We start from the raw sequence: 20,778 nt of genomic DNA on the forward strand, positions 1-20,778 counted from the left end.
CAGCAGTAGCTGGGCGAAGCCAACGCCGCCCTACGCGGCAAGGAGGCGGAGTGCAGCAAACTGACCGAGGAGCGGGACCAGCTGGTGGCCCAGCTCGCCGAGCTGACGAAGGCTCTCAAGATGGCCCAGCGGGAGGCGAAGGCGAAGGAGGCCGATCTCCTCGCCGAGTTTGAAACCGAGCGCGCCGCCTGGGCAGACAAGGAGGCGCAGACGATGGCCTGCTTCAGTAGCATCGAGGACTTGGTCGATGGTGAGTTTTATTCTTCTTGTTCATTGTCTTGAGCTGTCGGTCTCTTCTTAAGCCGACTGCTTGTTTATGACTTTGTTTTTTATTGCCTTCTGCCCGAGCAGATTTCTTCCCGGGTCACTCCGTCGCCGTGAGCCAAGTCATCAAGGCCCAGCGCGAGGAGCAGAGGGCGGAAGGCGCGCAGATTGCTGCTGACGCCCCCCGGACCCTCAATGAGCAGATCCTCAGCATCCAGGCCCGCCCATCAAGTACTGCGCCGTCTTTACCGCGTCGGGGCCCAGGCGATTGCCGCCCTCTAGCCGGGCTTGCCGGCTCCGCGCACTCCAAGCCACACCGCCGACTGGCTGGAGGTGGTGGTCGGCCGCCTGGAGGCCTGGAAGGGCTCTGCAGCCCGGGCAGGAGCGCGCCGCGCCCTTGAGTTCGTCAAGGCATGGTATCCTAGGCTGGACTTAGCCCAGTTGGCCACGTTCCGGCTGGAGGCGCAGGAGGAGCTGGCAGCGGTGGAGGCCGAGCTTGTCAACAGGGTGGCAGCGGTCGCCGACTTCACAGACACCAGCATCCTCGTTCCGGTGGTGGTCAAGGAAGGCGGCGAAGCCCCGCGAGAGTGGCTCGGGCTGAACCCGATGGACGGCGAGGACTCGGCCGAAGTCATCGACTCCAGCGATGAGGGAGAGGAGGGGGAGGAGGAGGATGAGGAGGAGGAGGATAGCGATGTCGACATGCCGGAGGCTGGCGCAGACGATCAGCCCCACCCCGACCGGGCCTCAAGCAACGACCCGCGCTCCAAAGCGCCGACTGCTGCTGGAGGCGGGCGGGTGGTGACCGACCAGCCGCCCATGCCTCCGACAGACACCACCGACTCCATCATCCAGCCCTCTGCCGTTCCGACTGGCGCCACTAGCTCCAGCGCCCAGCCGGAGCCGCCTGCCACGCCAACCGGCGCAGCTGAATCCACCGTCCAGCCTGAGCCACCTACTGCACCAACTGGCACCGCCGACCCTAGCATCCAACCAGAGCCGCCTGCTGCGCCAACCGGCATAGCTGACTCCGTCGTCCAGTCGGAGCCGCCTACTGCACCAACTGGCACTGCCGACCCCAGCATCAAGCCGGAGCCGTTTGCTGCACCAACTAGCGCCTAGCCAGAATCCTCTGCCGCTCCCTAGGGTGTTTATCTTTTCCTTTTCCTGCTTGCTTGGTCTGGACACCTTTGTTAAATTCGCACAATTCCACCCGTGGGGTGTATTTTAAACTTTGCTGAATGCTGGCCGATGGGCCTCTATCTATGTAAATATTCTATCACAAGTTTATGCTTTGTTCTGCCGATCTCTAACTTTACTTGCGCATACTCCTTGCTTTTTTCCTTTGCTGCCCTCCCTTAGCTATCCTCTTGCCAGCCAAGCAACCGCTCTGCGGACAGCGGCTGGTTTGAGTACTTAGTTTTTTTTCGGGAGGATAAGTACTTAGCCGTTTGGAGGTTTTTTGCAAGCGAGGTAGAGGCCGGCCGGCCGACTGCTCAACAGCTGGCCGGGCAGGTATAGTGCCGACTTCGGCTATATGTGCTTTTTCCTTAACCATTTTTCATGTGGGCATTGTCTTGCCGCCTCTTCCCGCCATGCAGTCGCTTTGCGAACTGTGGCTTCTGACAGAAGAAGTTTTAGGTGCCAACACACTACTTGTCCGGCTGCAGGAGGCGGCAAACCTCCGGGCCGACTGGTCGACCCGGCGCCAGGCGGAAATAATGACAAGGCACACACATGGGCATAACACTTATCATATATATAAAGGAAAGGGCAGTCCCCGAGTTCGTCTCGGGGGGCACGGAGTCTTTGTACGTAATACAAAATGTAGCGTGATACATACTGCTTTCAACTGTAAAATCTTCGGAGGAGGTTTGCATTCCACGACCTCTCCGTCTCCTTGCCTGAGTCATCTCTTTTGTGCGCTCTGGGCTTCTAAGCGTCGATCAGATAGTAGGTGTCGTTGCCCAGCACCTTGTTGATGATGAAGGGGCATTCCCAAGGCGCCGAGAGCTTGTGCTGGCTGGTTGTTCGCTGGATCAGCCGGAGCACAAGGTCTCCCTCTTGGAAGGATCTTGGCTTCACCTTGCGGATGTAATATCGGCGCAGACTCTGCTGGTAGATGGCGGACCGGCTGAGTGCCAACAGCCGGCCTTCTTCCATCAGGTCGACGCTGTCTTCTCGCGCCTCCTTGGCGTCCGCCTCGGTGTACATGGTGGCTCACGGGGAGTCGAATTCTATGTCCGTCGGGATGACGGCTTCGGCATCGTAGACGAGGAAGAAGGGTGTGAAGCCGGTCGACTTGTTTGGAGTTTTGCGCAGGCTCCAGAGGACGGCCGGCAGCTCGTCGAGCCAGCAGCCGGCCGAACGCTCAAGAGGGTCTACCAGTCGGGGCTTCATGCCGGACAAGATGAGGCCATTTGCTCACACAACCTGGCCGTTTGACTGCGGGTGGGCAACGGATGCTAAGTCCAGCCGGATGCCCTACGTCGCGCAGAAATGAGCCAAGGCTCCTTTGGCAAAGTTTGTGCCATTATCGGTGATGATGCTATGCGGTATGCCGTACCGAGTGGTGATGTCGGTGATGAAAGTCACGGCAGTCGGCCCATTCAGTTTCTTGATTGGCTTGGCCTCTATCCACTTGGTGAACTTGTCCACGGCGACAAGCAGATGAGTCATGCCGCCACGGGCTCTCTTGAATGGCCCCACCATATCCAAACCCCAAACAGCAAAGGGCCAAGCAATGGGGATAGTCTTGAGTGCAGAAGCTGGCAAATGAGGCTTGGAGCGGAATCTTTGGCACCCTTGGCACTTCTGGACCAACTCTTTAGCCTCTTCAAGAGCAGTCGGCCAGAAGAAACCATGGCGAAAGTCTTTGGTAACAAGTGCTCTTGAGGCCGCGTGGTGGCCACATTCACCCTGGTGAATATCTCTGAGGATTGCTTGGCCCTGGTCCGGCTCCACATAGCGCTGGTACACACCAGTGACACTGCGCCGAACCAGCTCTTTGTTGACTATGGTGTATGCAGCCACCCGTCATTGCACTTGTCGGGCCAGGGTCTCGTCAGCTGGCAACTCTTTGTTTATCAGGAATTTGAGGATGGGTTGAGCCCATGATGGTGCTACTATCTCTCTGACTGCTACGATAGCAACTTGTATGATGGCGGTTGGGCTGGGAGGCGGCGGGTTGGAGTCGGCTGCCACCTGCTGTTTTGAAGAAGTCTCCGGGCCGACTGTTGCGCTCCCCGGGCCATGCTCTAGAGTTCCCGGGCCGGGTGCGACGGCTGCAGTCCCTGGGCCATCTGGCGAAGTCCCCACGCCGGCTTCTGGTATCCTTAAGTCGGATCCGACTGCTTCAGGAGGGGCCGGCACGAAGATGGAGTCGGACTCTGGAGATGGCTTGACAGACGGCTTGAGGAGGCGCTGCAAGGCGACGCCGGCTGGTATCGCCTGGTGGGTGGAGCCGATCCGTGCCAAGGCATCTGCTTGCTCATTATCATTTCTTGGCATGTGAAGGAACTCGCACCCGTCAAAGTATCCACTGAGTTGCTGCACGAGGAAGCGGTATCTTGCCATATTTTCGTCCTTGGCATCCCAGTCGCCTGACGACTACTGGACCACCAAGTCGGAGTCACCATTGCACAGGATCCGGCGAATGCCGAGTTCCTTGGCAAGCCGGAGTCCGTGTATGAGTGCCTTATATTTTTCTACGTTGTTGGAGGTGGCAAAATGGACTTGCAACACATATTTGAGCTTGTCGCCTTTGGGAGAGGTGAGGACGATGCCGGCTCCCAGACCGGTGCGCACCTTGGAACCATCAAAATGCATCCGCCAATGGGTGGAGTCTGGTGCTGGCGGTAGATACTGGGTCTCGGCCCAGTCGACGAGGAAGTCGGCCAACACTTGCGACTTGATGGCAGTGCAAGGCTGGTAGTGGATGGTATAAGGGGCCAGATCAATAGCCCACTTGGCCACTCGGCCAGAAGCATCCTGGCTTCCAATGATCTCAGCAAGCAGAGCCATGCAGACGATGGTTATTGGGTGCTCTTGAAAGTAAGGCTTCAACTTCTTGGCGGCAAAGTGCACACCATAGCACATCTTCTGATAATGCGGGTAGTTTTGCTTGGAGGCGGACATCACTTCACTCAAGTAATATACCGGTCTCTGGACCAGCAATGCTCTGCCCTCCTCCTTGCGCTCTACCACAATGATTGTGCTGACAACCCGACTGATGGCAACAATGTAAAGGAGCATGGGCTCCTTCTCAGTCGGAGCTGCCAGGATAGGCGGGGTTGCCAACATCTTCTTGAGCTGGGAAAAGGGTTCTCCGCCTTGTCGTTCCACTCGAAAAAAGTGGTCTTCTTCATAAGTTGGTACAGGGGGAGGGCCTTCTCTCCTAGCCGACTGATTAAATGGCTAATTGATGCCAGGCAGCCGGTGAACTTCTGTACGTCCAGCAGTCGGGTGGGCACCTCCATCTTCTCAATGGCCTTGATCTTCATCGGGTTGCACTCTATGCCGCGCCCTGAGACCAGAAAAGCCAAGAAGTTGGCCGACTCGTACTCCAAAGACACATTTCCCCGGGTTGAGCTTGATCTGGAATCAACCCAAATTCTCAAAAGTTTCCTTGAGGTCTTCTAGTAGCATGCCACACTTCTCCGTCTTCACCACCACATCATCCACATAGACATGGGCATTCCTGCCGAGTTGCTTGAGGAGACATTTCTGCATGCAACGCTGAAACGTGGCACCAGCGTTTCTCAAGCCGAACGTCATGGTCTGGTAGCAGAATGCTCCGAATGGCATGATGAAGGTGGTCTTCAGCCTGTCGGCCGGGTTCAGCTTTATCTGATGATATCCTGAGTATGCATCCAAAAAACTCAACAGCTCACATCCGGCGGTAGAGTCTATCACTTGATCAATTCTTGGCAGAGCAAAAGGATCTTTGGGGCAAGCTTTGTTGAGGCTAGTATAGTCAATGCACATGCGCCACTGCTTATTCTTCTTCAACACTAGGACTGGGTTGGCCAGCCACTCTGGAAAGAACACTTCCATGATGAATCCGACTGCTAGAAGCCGGGCTATCTCTTCTCTGACGACTCTTCTCTTCTCTTCTGACAGGCGGCACAAAGGCTGCTTGACCGGCTTGGTGTCAGGTCGGACATGTAACTTGTGCTCGGCGAAATCCGTCGGAACACCCGACATGTCTTTGGGGGACCATGCGAAGATGTCCCAATTCTCACGGAGGAAATCAACGAGCTCACTTTCCTATTTGCTGTCAAGGTTTGCACCTATGACAGCGTGCCTCTCCGGGTGCTCTGGGTCCAAGGGTATCTTCTTTGTTTCCTTGGCCGGCTTGAACGAGCCCTCAACCTCCGACTCCTTGAGGATGGGTGACATTTTAGGCTTCTTGCCTGCCAACGCCACCACCCGGTCAAGGAGTCGCTTCTCAGCTGCAATCACGAGGGACTCGGCCAGCCGACTGCTATCTGCGGCGCAAGCGACCGACTTCTTGTAGTTTTTGACTACGGTCAGGGTCCCCTTGGTACTCGGGATCTTCATCTTGAGGTAAGCATAGTGGGGGACTGCCATGAACTTGGCCAGAGCTGGTCGGCCAAGCAGTGCATGGTAGGGGCTTTCGAGATCCACCACTTCAAACCAAACTGGCTCACGGCGGAAATGATTCTTGTCTCCGAAAAGAACATTGATCTGGGTCTTGCCGATTGGTGAGCAGGAAAGGCCAGGGACTATGCCATGGAATACAGTCTGACTGGGGATGAGCTGCTTCTGCTTGATTCCCAACTTCTCCATTGTGTCACGGTACAGGATATTGATGCTGTTGCCGCCATCTATCAAGACTCTGGAGAAACATGCTGCCCGCCTCTCCGTTGCAAAGGTAGCATCTAGGACCAGTGCATATGAACCTGGGGAAGGCATCACTTCTGGGTGGTCGGCCCTGCTCCAACTGATAGGCTTCTCAGACCAATGCATGAATTCTGGAGTGTTCGAGCCCACTGCTTGTACTTCTTGTTGTTGCTGTCGTCTGCTGCGTCTGTCATCGGCCATGCTGGTGAACACAACATAAGCTCCGTGTTCCTCTGGGTACTCATCTTGTATGGCGCCGACTGGTCAGGCCACCTCCTGCTGGGGCTGAGGAGGCGGCGGTCCGGCAGGCGGAGGATGCAGGAGTCCATCTCCCTTGGCGATTCTGGAGAGCCAATGACACTTCTGAGTGGTGTGGTTGGATGGCTTTGCGCCGCTATGGAAGTTGCAGGGTGCGTCTAAGGTTTGCTCATAAGAGAAGGCGGGCAACCAATTGGATTTGCTGCCCTTCTACTGCTTGTGTGCCGGCTGATCCTCGATTGTCACCACTTGTCGGCTGGTGGAAGCCGGCTGAGTGGCCTTCCGCTTGTTGTCACTTGGTTGCTGTTGCTGACTGGTGTCGCCAGACGGAGTCCGAGGGGCCTGAGGTGCCACCTTGCTGGATGCGTCAACTAGGATTTCCGCCTTCATGGAGGAGTCGGCCGTGGCGTGCTTGTCGGCGATGATCAGCAGCTCGTCGAGCATCTCAGGCTCATCGCAGAGGAGCCGATGCTTGAGGAGGGTGCCCTCTTGGCACTCGGTGGTGAAGTACTCGATTGCCTGCACCTCGTGCACGCCTTCGCAGGAGTTGTGCAGCTCGGCCCAGCGCGTGAGGTAGTCGCGAGTTGATTCTGTGGGCCCTTGGACACACAAGGAGAGCTGTCAGGGCTTGGGAGGCCGTTTGTACGTGCTGGTGAAGTTGCGGATGAAAGCCTCGGTGAAATCAACCCAGCTGTTGATGTTGCGGGGCTTCAGGCTGTTGAGCCATGTTCGGGTTGTGCCCTAAAGCATGAGTGGGACGTACTTCACGGCAACACGCTTGTTGCCATTTGCTATGCTGACGGTTGTCGAGTAGTCGACTAGCCAATCCTCCGGCTTCATGGAGCCGGTATACTTGGGCGTATCTCGCGGGAGGGTGAACCCTTTGGGAAAGGGCTCATCCCGGATTCGTGGGCTGAAACAGGGCGGGCCCAGCGTGTCTTCTTCTTCTAGTGCCAGGGATCGGTTGAGGTGGTCGATCCAATGGCGGGCGTCGTTCTCTCCGACTCCCTCTCGGCGGCCAAGGCGGTCACCGAGTGTCGGGTGCGTGACAGGCGGCGGAGTGGGATGTCTTGCTCCGCGAGGCGGAGGAGGCGGAGGATCGCCTCGGTGCTCCACCGCTCGAGGGCGGCCGTCTTTGTCACGCTCGATGGAAAGGCGAGTCCGGCTTCGGCTTGCCGCCGGCTCGTTGCCTCGTCTTCCGCGGGCGCCGCCAGTAGGCGTCCGGGATGTCACGTCATGATCTTGGCGATGAGGCGGCTCTTCATTCCACGGTGCAGGCTCTTCAGCGCGGCAGCCGGCTTCGTGCAACGCGGCAGCCGTGTCTAGGAGTTGCTGGACTCGCTCCGTCATGTGGCGACGCTCGTCGCCCTCGTACTTATCCAGTTCATCCGTCACTGCCTGGGCGGCCCAGATGTTATTTGCAGGCGTGGCGTAGACGGGGCGTTTTGCCCCGAACATGCTGGTGATGGTACCGCCACGCTGCCGAATTGGGCCGATGCGGCTAGGCCCCCCAGCAGCCAGCGTGCTACCGACGGCTCGGTCCATCTCGCGCCGATAGGCGTCCGAGAGGCGTCACATGCTGGCCAGTCGGCCAGCGCTCTCGAAAAGCAGGACGCGGCGTGCCTCCAGCATCTCAGCGTCTGCGTCTTCTGGGATGGGCGTCGTCAAGTCTTGCAGCGCCGCATAGAGTGGGTCTCGAGCTTCTCCATTTGAGCGCTCGCCACTATTAATGACGAGCACCTCCGTGATGGTGCTCCCGCCGGTGTGCTCATGAGGAGGCGGCTCGTCGTAGATCACCACGTTGGTGGGAACACGTCAAGCGACGCCGTGTCGGAGTCGACGATCATCGGGTCAGTGGAGCCAACACACTCCAGGTCCATAGCCGGCTCGCTGGTGACGTGGAGCTGGTCGAGGAGGCTGACGAGGCGGCTCTCGGGGCAGCCGGTGCCCGCGTCGGAGGCTGGCTCGTCGGAGAGGTGAATCTCGCCAACGAGGTTGGTGAGGTAGCTCGCTGCGCAGGCAATCTCCGCGCCATTCAGGGCGTCGAGGCTGACGCCATCGGGCATGCTGGGCTGGCTTCGCTCGCCAGGAAGGAACAAGGTTCCCGTCCAGAGCAGGTCTCCGGGAGACGGTGCACCTCGCCCCACGGTTGGCGCCAAATGTCGGGGGTTGGGTGCGACATATGCCAAAGGATGGCTTATCATGGTGGGAGCGAGTAGAACGTCCCCGGTGCCTGGAAGCGGGATGAGGCGTAGACACGAACGCCGGTGTACTTTACCCAGGTTCGGGGCTCTCCTAGGAGATAACACCCCTAGTCCTGCTCTGCGGGGTCTCCACATGATCACTATAGGCACAAGTGATACAGAGTCACTCCTCGAGCTTTATGCTAGAGGTAGGAGAAGGGAAGGCTAGCTCTCTCCTGCTCTAGGTATGTGGCTAGGTCTAATGGGGTGGGAACCCTTTGCATGGGTGCCCTGGGGGGTTTATATAGGCCTACCCCCCAGGGTTACAATGGTAATCTGGCCGGCTGCCGGGCCCAGCTGTCAGCGTCTCCGGCCTCCGGCTTCTCCGCCAACTACTGGGGCCTGCCGCCTGGTGGGCCTCGCCGACTGGTCTGGTACGGAGCCGACAGGCCGCTCCCGCCGCTGGCAGGTCTGGTTGGTGGCTGCTCACTGTAGCCATGCTGCTAATGATGCTGGCTTGGTCAGCTAAGTGTGGCTACAGTCCCGCCGCCTGGTGGGAGATCACTGTAGCCGCACCTGGTCTCATTAGGTTAATGGTGCACGGGCTTCGAGAGAGGGGACGGCCGCCTGCTGGAGGCCGGCCCTCCTCTGGTCCGTCTGGTTCGGTGTGCGCCGTCTTCTAGGATGTCACTGCCCGGTAGGGCCCGCAGCCTGCGGGCCATACCGATAGGCCGTCGTGGGGAGCAGGGCTCCGCCTGCCCAGGGTGATGTCAAGGGAGAGTGGCAACAGTGCCACGCCTTGCGGAGATCTCCGCCCGTACGGGACACTGTGTCCACGCCAACCCCAGGATTCAGGGGTGAGGGCTTCACTGTTGCCACGCCCCGTCCCATCCTCTTGATGGGGGCACAAACTCTGAGGGCATGCGGTGGTCGCCTGCTTGATGCCGTCTCGCCTAGAGGCCGGCTGGCTGGAGCCGGCCGCTCGTAACGCTGTCTGCTAGTGGTTGGCTGCCCTCTGGTAGCCGGCCGTTGAGCTAGCCGGCCCCCAGAGGGCGGAGCTTCAGCTTGGGGCGCAGCAAGGCGAAGCTGGCCCAAAGTCTTGATAAATCCAGGGACTCGGGTGAGGCTACCCATGGCCCATTACTCCGACACTCATCCACTTGCTAATATTTTTAAGAGATTCAATTATGATGAACCAATTGCTAGTGAGTTTTGTGCACTAGATTATCTTTATGAAGTTTTTCTTGAAATTCGTGTATCTAAAAATTGTGATGAAGAAATTTATGAAGAGATTCACGATAGCTCCTTGAATAAAAGGCATGATTGCAATGATTTTACTATTAATTCTATTGATGTCAATTGTGCTAATAATATGCAAAACCCTAAGCTTGGGGATGCTAGTTTTACTACATCCATTACTTTTTGCAATGATCATGATTGGGGTGATTCTTCTTATGATCTTGAAAATTTATTTAAGCCCCATGATGAATATGAGATTGAAAATAGTGATTGCAATATTATTGAAAGTGGGTTTGGAAGAGTGTCAACTTTATATCCCACGTATTTGGAGAATGTTCAATCTTAGGAATTTTTCGATAAAAGTGGGTTTGGAGAGGTCATGACTTTAGTTAATGTTAATCCCACTATTTCGGAAGAGTGTCAACTTTGCATGCATGTGGATCATGTTGAGAATATGTTATGTCATAGCTATTTTGTTGAATTTGCTTATGATCCCACATGTAATTATTATGATAGAGGAAAATATGGTTGTAGAAATTTTCATGTTACTAAATTACCTCTCGTTATGTTGAGATTGCTATTGTTTCTTTCCGCTTCCTTGCATATGCTAGTTTTTGCTTGCTATGATAATTTGTTTTCCTATAAGATGCCTATGCATAGGAAATATGTTAGATTTAGATGTGTTTGTCACATGTTTTATGATGCTCTATTTGCACTTCAATTCTTGTCCTTCATGTGAGCATCATTAAAATTATCAATGCCTAGCTAGGGGCGTTAAATGATAGCGCTTGTTGGGAGGCAACCCAATTTTATTTTTGTTCTTTGCTTTTCGCTCCTGTTTAGTAATAAATAATTCATATAGCTTCTGTTTAGATGTGGTTTTATGTTTTAGTTAGTGTTTGTGCCAAGTAGAACCTTTGGGGAGACTTGGGTGAAGTCTTTGCGATCTTGCTGTAAAAAACAGAAACTTTCGCGCTCATAAGAATAGCTGTAATTTTTTACACAAGAGTGCTTTTAGGTTGATTATTTTTGCAGATGATTAATATACTAATTCCTCACGTCCACCAATTTATATCAGAATTTTTAGATTTAGAGAAGTATTCTAAAGTTACAGATTGCTACAGACTGTTATGTTTTTGACAGATTCTGTTTTTCGTGTGTTGTTTGCTTATTTTGATGAATCTATGAGTAGTATCGGGGGGTATGAACCATAGAGAAGTTGGAATATAGTAGGTTTAACACCAATATAAATAAATAATGATTTCATTATAGTACCTTAAAGTGGTGGTTTATTTTCTCATCCTAACGGAGCTCATGAGATTTTCTATTGAAGTTTTGTGTTGTGAAGTTTTCAAGTTTTGGGTAAAGATTTGATGGATTTTGGAATAAGGAGTGGCAAGAGCCTAAGCTTAGGGATACCCAAGGCACCCCAAGGTAAAATTAAAGGACAACCAAAAGCCTAATCTTGGGGATTCCCCGGAAGGCATCCCCTCTTTCATCTTCGTCTATCGGTAACTTTACTTGAGGCTATATTTTTATTCAGCACATGATATGTGTTTTGCTTGGAGCATCTTGTATGTTTTGAGTATTGATTTTTAATTTACCACAATCATCCTTGCTGTACACACCTTTTGGTAGAGACATGCATGAATCGGAATTTATTAGAATACTCTATGTGCTTCACTTATATCTTTTGAGCTAGACAATAATGCTCTAGTGCTTCACTTATATCTTTTTAGAGCGCGGCGGTGGTTTTATTTTATAGGAATTGTTGATCTCTCATGCTTCACTTATATTATTTTGAGAGTCTTTTAGAACAGCATGGTAATTTGCTTTGGTTATAAAATTAGTCCTAATATGATGGGCATCCAAGATGGGTATAATAAAAACTTTCATATAAAGTGCATTGAATACTATGAGAAGTTTGATTCCTTATGATTGTTTTGAGATATGAGGATGTTGATATTAGAGTCATGCTTGGAGTAATTGTGAATTTTATAAAGACTTGTGTTGAGGTTTGTGATTCCCGTAGCATCCACGTATGGTGAACCGTTATGTGATGAAGTTGGAGCATGATTTATTTATTGATTGTCTTCCTTATGACTGGAGGTCGGGATCACGCGATGGTTAACTCCTACCAACCCTTCCCCTAGGAGCATGCGCGTAGTGCTTGGTTTTGATGACTTGTAGATTTTTGCAATAAGTGTGTGAGTTCTTTATGACTAATGTTGAGTCCATGGATTATACGCACTCTCACCCTTCCACCATTGCTAGCCTCTCTAGTATCGCACAACTTTTGCCGATACCATACACGCACCATTACCTTCCTCAAAACAGCCACCATGCCTACCTATTATGGCATTTCCATATCCATTCCAAGATGTATTGCCATGCAACTTTCCACCTTTCTGTTTATTATAACACGCTTCATTATTGTCATATTGCTTTGCATGATCATGTAGTTGACATCGTATTGGCAAAGCCACCATTCATAATTCTTTCATACATGTCACTCTTGAATCATTGCACATCCCGGTACACCGCCGAAGGCATTCATATAGAGTCATATTTTGTTCTAAGTATCGAGTTGTAATTCTTGAGTTGTAAGTAAATAAAAGTGTGATGATCATCATTATTAGAGCATTGTCCCAGTGAGGAAAGGATGATGGAGACTATGATTCCCCCACAAGTCGGAGTGAGACTCCGGACGAAAAAAATAAAAAATAAAAAAGAGGCCAAAAAAGAGAAGGCCCAAAAAAACAAAAACAAAAAAATGAGAGAAAAAGAGATAAGGAGCAATGCTACTATCCTTTTACCACACTTGTGCTTCAAAGTAGCACCATGATCTTCATGATAGAGAGTCTCTTATGTTGTCACTTTCATATACTAGTGGGAATTTTCATTATAGAACTTGGCTTGTATATTCCAATGATGGGCTTCCTCAAAATGCCCTAGGTCTTTGTGAGCAAGCAAGTTGGATGCACACCCACTTAGTTTTCTTTTTAGCTTTCATAAACTTATAGCTCTAGTGAATCTGTTGCATGGCAATCCCTACTCACTCACATTGATATCTATTGATGGGCATCCACATAGCCTGTTGATACGTGTAGTTGATGTGAGGCTATCTTCTCCTTTTTTGTCTTCTCCACAACCACCATTCTATTCCACCTATAGTGCTATGTCCATGGCTCACGCTCATGTATTGCGTGAAGGTTGAAAAAGTTTGAAACTACTAAAGTATGAAACAATTGCTTGGCTGAAACCGGGGTTGTGCATGATTAAAAACTTTGTGTGATGAAGATAGAGCATAGCCAGACTATGTGATTTTGTAGGGATAACTTTCTTTGGCCATGTTATTTTGAGAAGACATGATTGCTTTGTTAGTATGCTTGAAGTATTATTGTTTTTATGTCAATATTAACTTTTGTCTTGAATCTTTTGGATCTGAACATTCATGCCACAATAAAGAAAATTACATTAATAAATATGTTAGGTAGAATTCCACATCAAAAATTTTGTTTTTATCATTTACCTACTCGAGGGCGAGCAGAAATTAAGCTTGGGGATGCTTGATACGTCTCCAATGTATCTATAATTTTTTATTGTTCCATGCTATTATATTATCTATTTTGGATGTTTAATGGGCTTTAATATGCTCTTTCATATTATTTTTGGGACTAACCTATTAACCGGAGGCCTAGTGCCAGTTTCTGTTTTTTGCCTATTTTAGAGTTTTGCAGAAAAGGAATGCCAAACGGAATGAAACCTTCGCGATGATCTTTCTTGGACCGAAAGCAAACCAGAAGACTTGGAGTTGAAGTCAGAGATGCAACAAGGCGTCCACGAGGGCGCGCCCAGGGGGTAGGCGCGCCCCCACCCTCGTGGGCCCCTTGTAGCTCCACCGACCTAGTTCTTTCGCCTATATATACTCTTATACCCTGAAAACATCATGGAGAGCCACGAAACCACTTTTCCACCGTCGCAACCTTCTGTACCCGTGAGATCCCATCTTGTGGCCTTTTCCGGCGATCTGTCGGAGGGGGAATCGATCACGGAGGGCTTCTACATCAACACCATTACCTCTCCGATGAAGCGTGAGTAGTTTACCACAGAGCTTCGGGTCCATAGTTATTAGCTAGATGGCTTCTTCTCTATCTTTGATTCTCAATACAAAGTTCTCCTCGATGTTCTTGGAGATTGAGGGAGTCCCGGATTAGGGGGTGTCCGGATAGCCGGACTATAACCTTTGGCTGGACTCCTGGACTATGAAGATACAAGATTGAAGACTTTGTCCCATGTCCGGATGGGACTTTCCTTGGAATGGAAGGCAAGCTTGGCGATACGGATATGTAGATCTCCTCGCATTGTAAACGACTTTGTGTAACCCTAGCCCTCTCCGGTGTCTATATAAACCGGAGGGTTTTAGTCCGTAGGACGAACAACAATCATACCATAGGCTAGCTTCTAGGGTTTAGACTCTCTGATCTCGTGGTAGATCTACTCATGTACTACCCATATCATCAATATTAATCAAGAAGGAGTAGGGTTTTACCTCCATCGAGAGGGCCCGAACCTGGGTAAAAACATTGTGTCCCTTGTCTCCTGTTACCATCCGCCTAGACGCACAGTTCAGGACCCCCTACCCGAGATCCGCCAGTTTTCACACCGACATTGGTGCTTTCATTGAGAGTTCCGCTGTGCAGTCGCCATCAGGAAGGATGCCTTGTCCCGTCTTTAAAGACGTCACTGTTGCTAAAGGACCTTTGGCTATCGGCCAAACTCTCCGGCTAGGCAGTTTTCTTATGACCGCCTGTTCGGCCGCCGCGCCGACAATGACTTCTCGGGTCATCGAAAGCAATCTCCACGTCAACTCGGAACTCGCCGAGCAGTTAGATCCGATGGAGCTCTCTTCCTTAAACGAGCTCTTGGGTCGCATCGCCGCCCTGGGAGTCGCTACAAACTACGATCAGATTGGGCCTAAACCCGATCCGAGAGAGATTAACTCTCCCATAGTCACCCACCATGTTGCAGTGGTGGACGAATAATGCGGCAAGCCTTCATCTATCTTAAGGACTAGTTATGTCCAGATTCCTGATCCCTCCAAGCTGGATACCCGCGGAGGGGAGGACGTCACTCAAGCCCTGAACCTAAAGTAAGGCAGCGGGCTAGATTCATTGGACAACATCCAAGAACCCAAGCTTCCGAGTTCGGAAACTCCTTGGCCCCTGAGTCTCAAATTGGGCGAGGTTCCGGGTTTAATTCCACCCGCCCACCCAAATATAAGGGATCTATCCCAAATTCGGCAAGAGCCCGCAGAAATAGTACACCATTACTGGGCCAGATTCCTCCTGGTCATGAACAAGACAAAGGACTATAGTGAGGAGGATGCAATTTCATTCTTATGCAATAATTGCACGGACAACGGAATCCTCAACGCCATAAGTCACCGTGAAATTACACGCTTTGCTGACTTGGCATCCATAGTACGAAAGTACTGTGCGATGGAAAGCGCCTGGAAAACCGAAATAAAATTTTGGGACAATCCGGCCCTGAATACAACCCCAGTCCGAAATAAAAGGGTGCATTATCGCCAGGCACCTGGGTTAAACACCAAAAAACAAAAACCCTCTATAGGGCATGGAACCGTACTGGAGCGATGGCTCAATGGACCCTGTAAAATTCATAGTACAGAGGGCACCACACCAACTCATAGCCTTAGAGCATGTTGGATACTCCGGCAGGTGGCCAGAAGTGGCGAAGAGCTTCTAACTCCAGAATCCACAGAGCACCAGCCCAGGGATACCAGTACGGTATTAACAGTCTTCGAGACTTTCACATCAAATAATATGCGGAAATGAACACTCCGCAGCCGAAGTCTACCAAGTAGCAACAATAAACCCATGGAGTGACACGTCTATTACCTTTAATGCCAGTGATGAACCTAAATTCCGAACAGCCCGAGCACCAGCCGCATTGGGCCTCAGTCCAATAGTGGACGGCTTTCGCCTTACCAAGGTACTCATGGACGGTGGCAGCGGATTGAACCTCATTTATGAGGAAACCCTTCGAAAAATGGAAATAGACTAGAGCCGCATTGAGTGAAGAGGCACAACCTTTAGAGGAATAATCCCCAGTCGGGAAGCGCGCTGTACAGGAAAAATCACACTGGATGTGGTGTTCGGCACGCCGGATAATTACAGGTCCGAGCAGGTCACGTTCCAAGTGGCCCCGTTCAGCAGCAGGTACCACGCTCTATTAGGGCGAGAGGCATTCACAATTTTTTAAGCTATACCCCATTACGGGTACATGAAGCTTAAAATGCCCGAACCCAACGGAATCATCACTCTTGCAAGTGACCCGGACATAGCACTCCACGCTGAAAATAAGACAGCCGCACTGGCCCTCGAGGCACTATCCGAAGCCCTAGCGGCCGAGGAACTGACTGCGCTGCGCTCCACGGTGAACAAGGACGACATGATACTCGATAAAAGATCCAAGTCCACCTCCTTTAAACCGGCGGACGGAATAGTCAAATTCCAAGTCCATCCAACGGACCCTACAAAAACGGCCTCCATCGGGGCGCAATTAATCCCTGATGTTGACGCCGCACTACGAGAATTCCTACGCGAAAATTGGGACATTTTTGCCTGGCACCCTTCAGACATGCTAAGAATCCCACGCTGGCTGGCCGAGCACAGCCTAAACATCCTAAAAGGATTCAAGCCAATCAAGCAGGCTCTTCGGCGTTTCTCCGAACCTAAGAGACAAGCCATGGGAGAGGAGCTAGCCAAACTACTAGAGGCCGGATTCATCAGAGATATAAAACACCCGGACTGGCTAGCAAACTTGGTGATGGTACCAAAGAAGGACAAATCCTGGCGCCTATGCGTCGATTTCAAGGACCTCAACAAGGCTTGCAAAAAGGATCCCTTCCCCCTCCCCCGCATCGATCAAATTATCGACGCTACCGTAGGACACGATTCATTGTGTTTCCTCGACGCATACTCCGGCTACCATCAAATTAAGATGGCAGAGCCAGACCAAGCCGCAACGGCATTCATCACCCCATATAGCCCATTTTGCTTCAACACAATGCCCTTCGGGCTCAAAAACGCCAGCGCAACATATCACCGCATGATTCAGACATGTCTGGCAAACCAGATTGGCAACACAGTGGAGGCATACGTAGATGACGTGGTCGTCAAAACCAAGCATGTCGAAACTCTACTAGACAACTTGAGGCTCACATTCGATAACCTCCGAACATATGACATCAAGCTTAACCCGGAGAAATGCATTTTCGGCGTACCAGCCGGAAAGCTCTTGGGCTTCATTGTATCCGGTAGAGGAATTGAAGCAAACCCAGCCAAGATCCGAGCTCTTTCACAATTGGATATTCCAAAGGACCTCAAACAAATACAAAAATTGACTGGATGCGTGGCGGCTCTAAGCCGCTTTATCTCCCGCTTGGGAGAAAAGGCATTACCCCTTTATCGCCTCCTCCGGCGCACCGAACACTTCGAGTGGACGGATGCCGCCACGGCCGGACTCGAACAAATAAAAGCCATATTGGCAACAAATCCGGTCCTGGCCGCGCCTAACATCGGCGAACCAATGCTATTATACATTGCGGCAACTTATCAAGTTGTAAGCGCAGTGCTCATCGTCGAACAAGAAACGGACAGACACAAATTCCCCCTTCAAAAACCAGTTTACTATGTGTCCACTATCCTCACTCCATGCAAGTCACGGTACCCGCATTATCAAAAGATAGCGTACGCGGTGTTCATGGCATCCTGGAAGCTGCGACACTACTTTCAAGAGTGTTCGATAATAGTAGCCTCCGAAGTACCTCTTAACGATATTATAAACAACTGCGACGTGACAGGCCGGATTGCCAAATGGGCCACTGAGCTCCTCATGTTCGACATAAACTATAAGCCACAGCGAGCTATTAAGTCGCTTGTTTTGGCCGACTTCGTCGCCGAATGGACTGAAGCCGAACTCCCTAAAGAGTACGGCAGATATTCCAACTGGATCATGCACTTCAACGGCTCCAAAATGTTAGCTGGTCTGGGGGCTGGCGTCGTTCTGCCGTCCCCAACAGGAGATACAGTTCAATACATACTCCAGATAATGTATACGGACTCCAACAATGCAGCCAAATACGAGGCCCTTCTACATGGTCTCCGGATGGCAGTCTCCATGGGCATCCAACGCCTAGAGGTGCGCGGGGATTCGAACCTCGCGATATCCCAAATAAATGGAGACTTTGATGCCAAGGATCCGAAAATGGCAGCTTATCGGAACGCCGTCCTAAAAGTGTCAGCTCAGTTCGAGGGGCTCGAATTTCACCATATAGCCAGGGAAAACAATCAGGCAGCGGACGTCTTGGCACGCATCAGCGCAAAGCGCGATGCAGTCCCCCCCCCCCAACATTTTCTTGGAGAGGCTATTCAAGCCATTCGTATTATGGGAAGGGGGATCCGGAAATAACAGCCCGGACCCAACCGCACTGCCCGACACCGAACATCCTGACACAACGGGAGGCTCTGCCAACCAAGTAACATCCTCAGCCCACGTAATAATGGCAGTCATTGCCCCGTGGACAGAACCATTCCTAGCCTACCTAACCAGGCAGGAACTTCCCAAGGACCAAAACCAGGCACGCTGCATAGTGCGGCGATCTAAAGCCTATAAAGTCCATGAGGGAGAGCTTTATAAGAAAAGCACCACCGAAGTCCTTCAAAGGTGTATCTCCAAAGAGGAAGGGCGGAATCTTCTGGCTGAAATTCATGCCGGACTCGGCGGGCACCACGCCGCAGCCCAGGCCCTTGTAAGCAAGGCCTTCCGTACAGGATTTTATTGGCCTACGGCCCGGGCAGATGCTCAGGACTTAGTCCAACGATGCGTCGGTTGCCAGCTCTTTGCTAACCAAAGCCATATGCCACCCATCGCCCTCCAAACTATACCCATCACCTGGCCCTTCGCGGTCTAGGGGCTTGACATGGTTGGACCTCTTAAAGGAGGAACCCACAAGCAAAAATACCTACTGGTCATGGTGGATAAATTCACCAAATGGATAGAGGCCAAGCCTGTTAAGACGGCTGAATCCGGACCGGTGATAGACTTCATATCAGGGGTCATACACCGTTACGGCGTCCCCCACAGCATCATCACTGATAATGGCACGAACTTTACGGCCGATGAGGTCAAACTCTGGTGCAAAAACATGGGCATCAAACTCGACTATGCTTCAGTCTATCACCCACAAACTAACGGTCAAGTCGAGCGAGCAAATGGTCTAATCATGAGCGGCATCAAACCCAGATTAGTGCGGTCCCTCAAGGAATCTAACACGCACTGGGTAGAGGAGCTCGACTTCGTACTCTAGGGGCTGCAGACCATGCTGAATCGCACTACCGGATTCACACCATTCTTTATGGTATACGGCGCAGAGGCAGTTCTGCCCTGCGACATAATTCATGACTCACCTCATATGTGCATGTACGAAGAAAGAGATGCCGAACTCGATCGGTAGGACAGTTTGGACGCCTTGGAGGAGGAGCGTGACATGGCAAAAGCCCGTTCCGCATTCTATCAATAGCAGGCTCGAAGATATCAAAGCAGAGAAGTACGGGCCAAAACTTACAATGTTGGCGAGTTAGTTCTACGCCTGCCGGACAAGAAAAAGGACAAACTCAAGCCCAAATGGGAAGGTCCCTTTATTATTGACCATGTCCTGACTGGTGGAGCGTACCGTCTGCGAGATGCATCAGATAACCGACTCAAGCCGAACCCATGGAATGCAGCCCGTCTCCGAAGATTCTACACCTAGCGCCGGACTCTGTGTTTGTCTCCTTCCTCTGTCTATTATTTACATATTAACTGTCTTATATTTCTCTCCTTCTCCCTCCCTTTCTATAACAGCCTTTAATGGCTCGTTCGCGCCTTGTTCGCACACAATTGACACGCTATCCACGCTCATTATACCTGGGGGATTCTTTCATAGAAGCTTGTTTATACGGGCCTCATGCCCAACACATGCGTCACACTTCCGCATGTACCTTTTATTCACCATTATATGCATTGGTATGACTTAAGTTTTGGCCAAGCTGGGTTGCCTGGCTCCTGTGCTTACCCTTACGTTCCCGATTGTTCGGCTAGGCGGTAAAGGGAGCACCTCTGTGATTGTTACTGCCGGGTTAGCCGGATGTGTACCTCAGACTGGGTGAAGCCGAAAGCTAGCGTTCTTAAGGGAATATTCGGTCAGTGAACTAAAGATGATTTCTCACTCGTTTATTTATCCGCCCCCAGATGCTTTTCTGCTTTTTTCCCAGCCCGAACATGCACTTTAGGGCATGCGTCCCAGGGAAAGGAACCCCTAACGGAACTATTCTCCCGGGAAGATGTTTCTTACTAACCATATAATATAACATAGCTAGTTGGGCACTTGTCTGTTCGAGCACTAATGACCCCTACGCCTGGTCTCCACGCATGCCCCGGTTCTTACATAACCGAGAGGGTATTCGGACACACTCCGGACTATCAGGTCCCGAGGTTGAAGCGAAAAGGTCCGCCATGACAAACAATCTACAATCCGGCTAGAAGGCATTTTACATGTCATCTTAAATTACATAGTCACTTTGACTGGGTATATTCCTCTTCAATACCATCCAACAGGCTGTCTAGTTTATAGTCCTGTTGGGAATATTTGGCGGCCAACTCTACCTGGTCGTACACTAAGCTCACAGGGATCTCCTTCCCATCGGGCCCCACAGGTCCGACCTCAGCCATGTGGTTTGGGTCAGCCTTCGTGTACCGCGTCTTCACCATGGCCCAGGCCTCCCTGGCGCCTTGACGGCAGGCCAATATCTTCCATAATTAGAAGCGCCGCCACGCTCCCTTCAGCTTCTCTGCAAGCTCTCCAAGGCCTTCGGGCATGGAGACGGATGGCCACAAGGCCTGG

The sequence above is a fragment of the Triticum dicoccoides genome, chromosome 4A (assembly GCF_002162155.2).
Source record: "Triticum dicoccoides isolate Atlit2015 ecotype Zavitan chromosome 4A, WEW_v2.0, whole genome shotgun sequence".
Lineage (NCBI taxonomy): Eukaryota > Viridiplantae > Streptophyta > Magnoliopsida > Poales > Poaceae > Triticum > Triticum dicoccoides.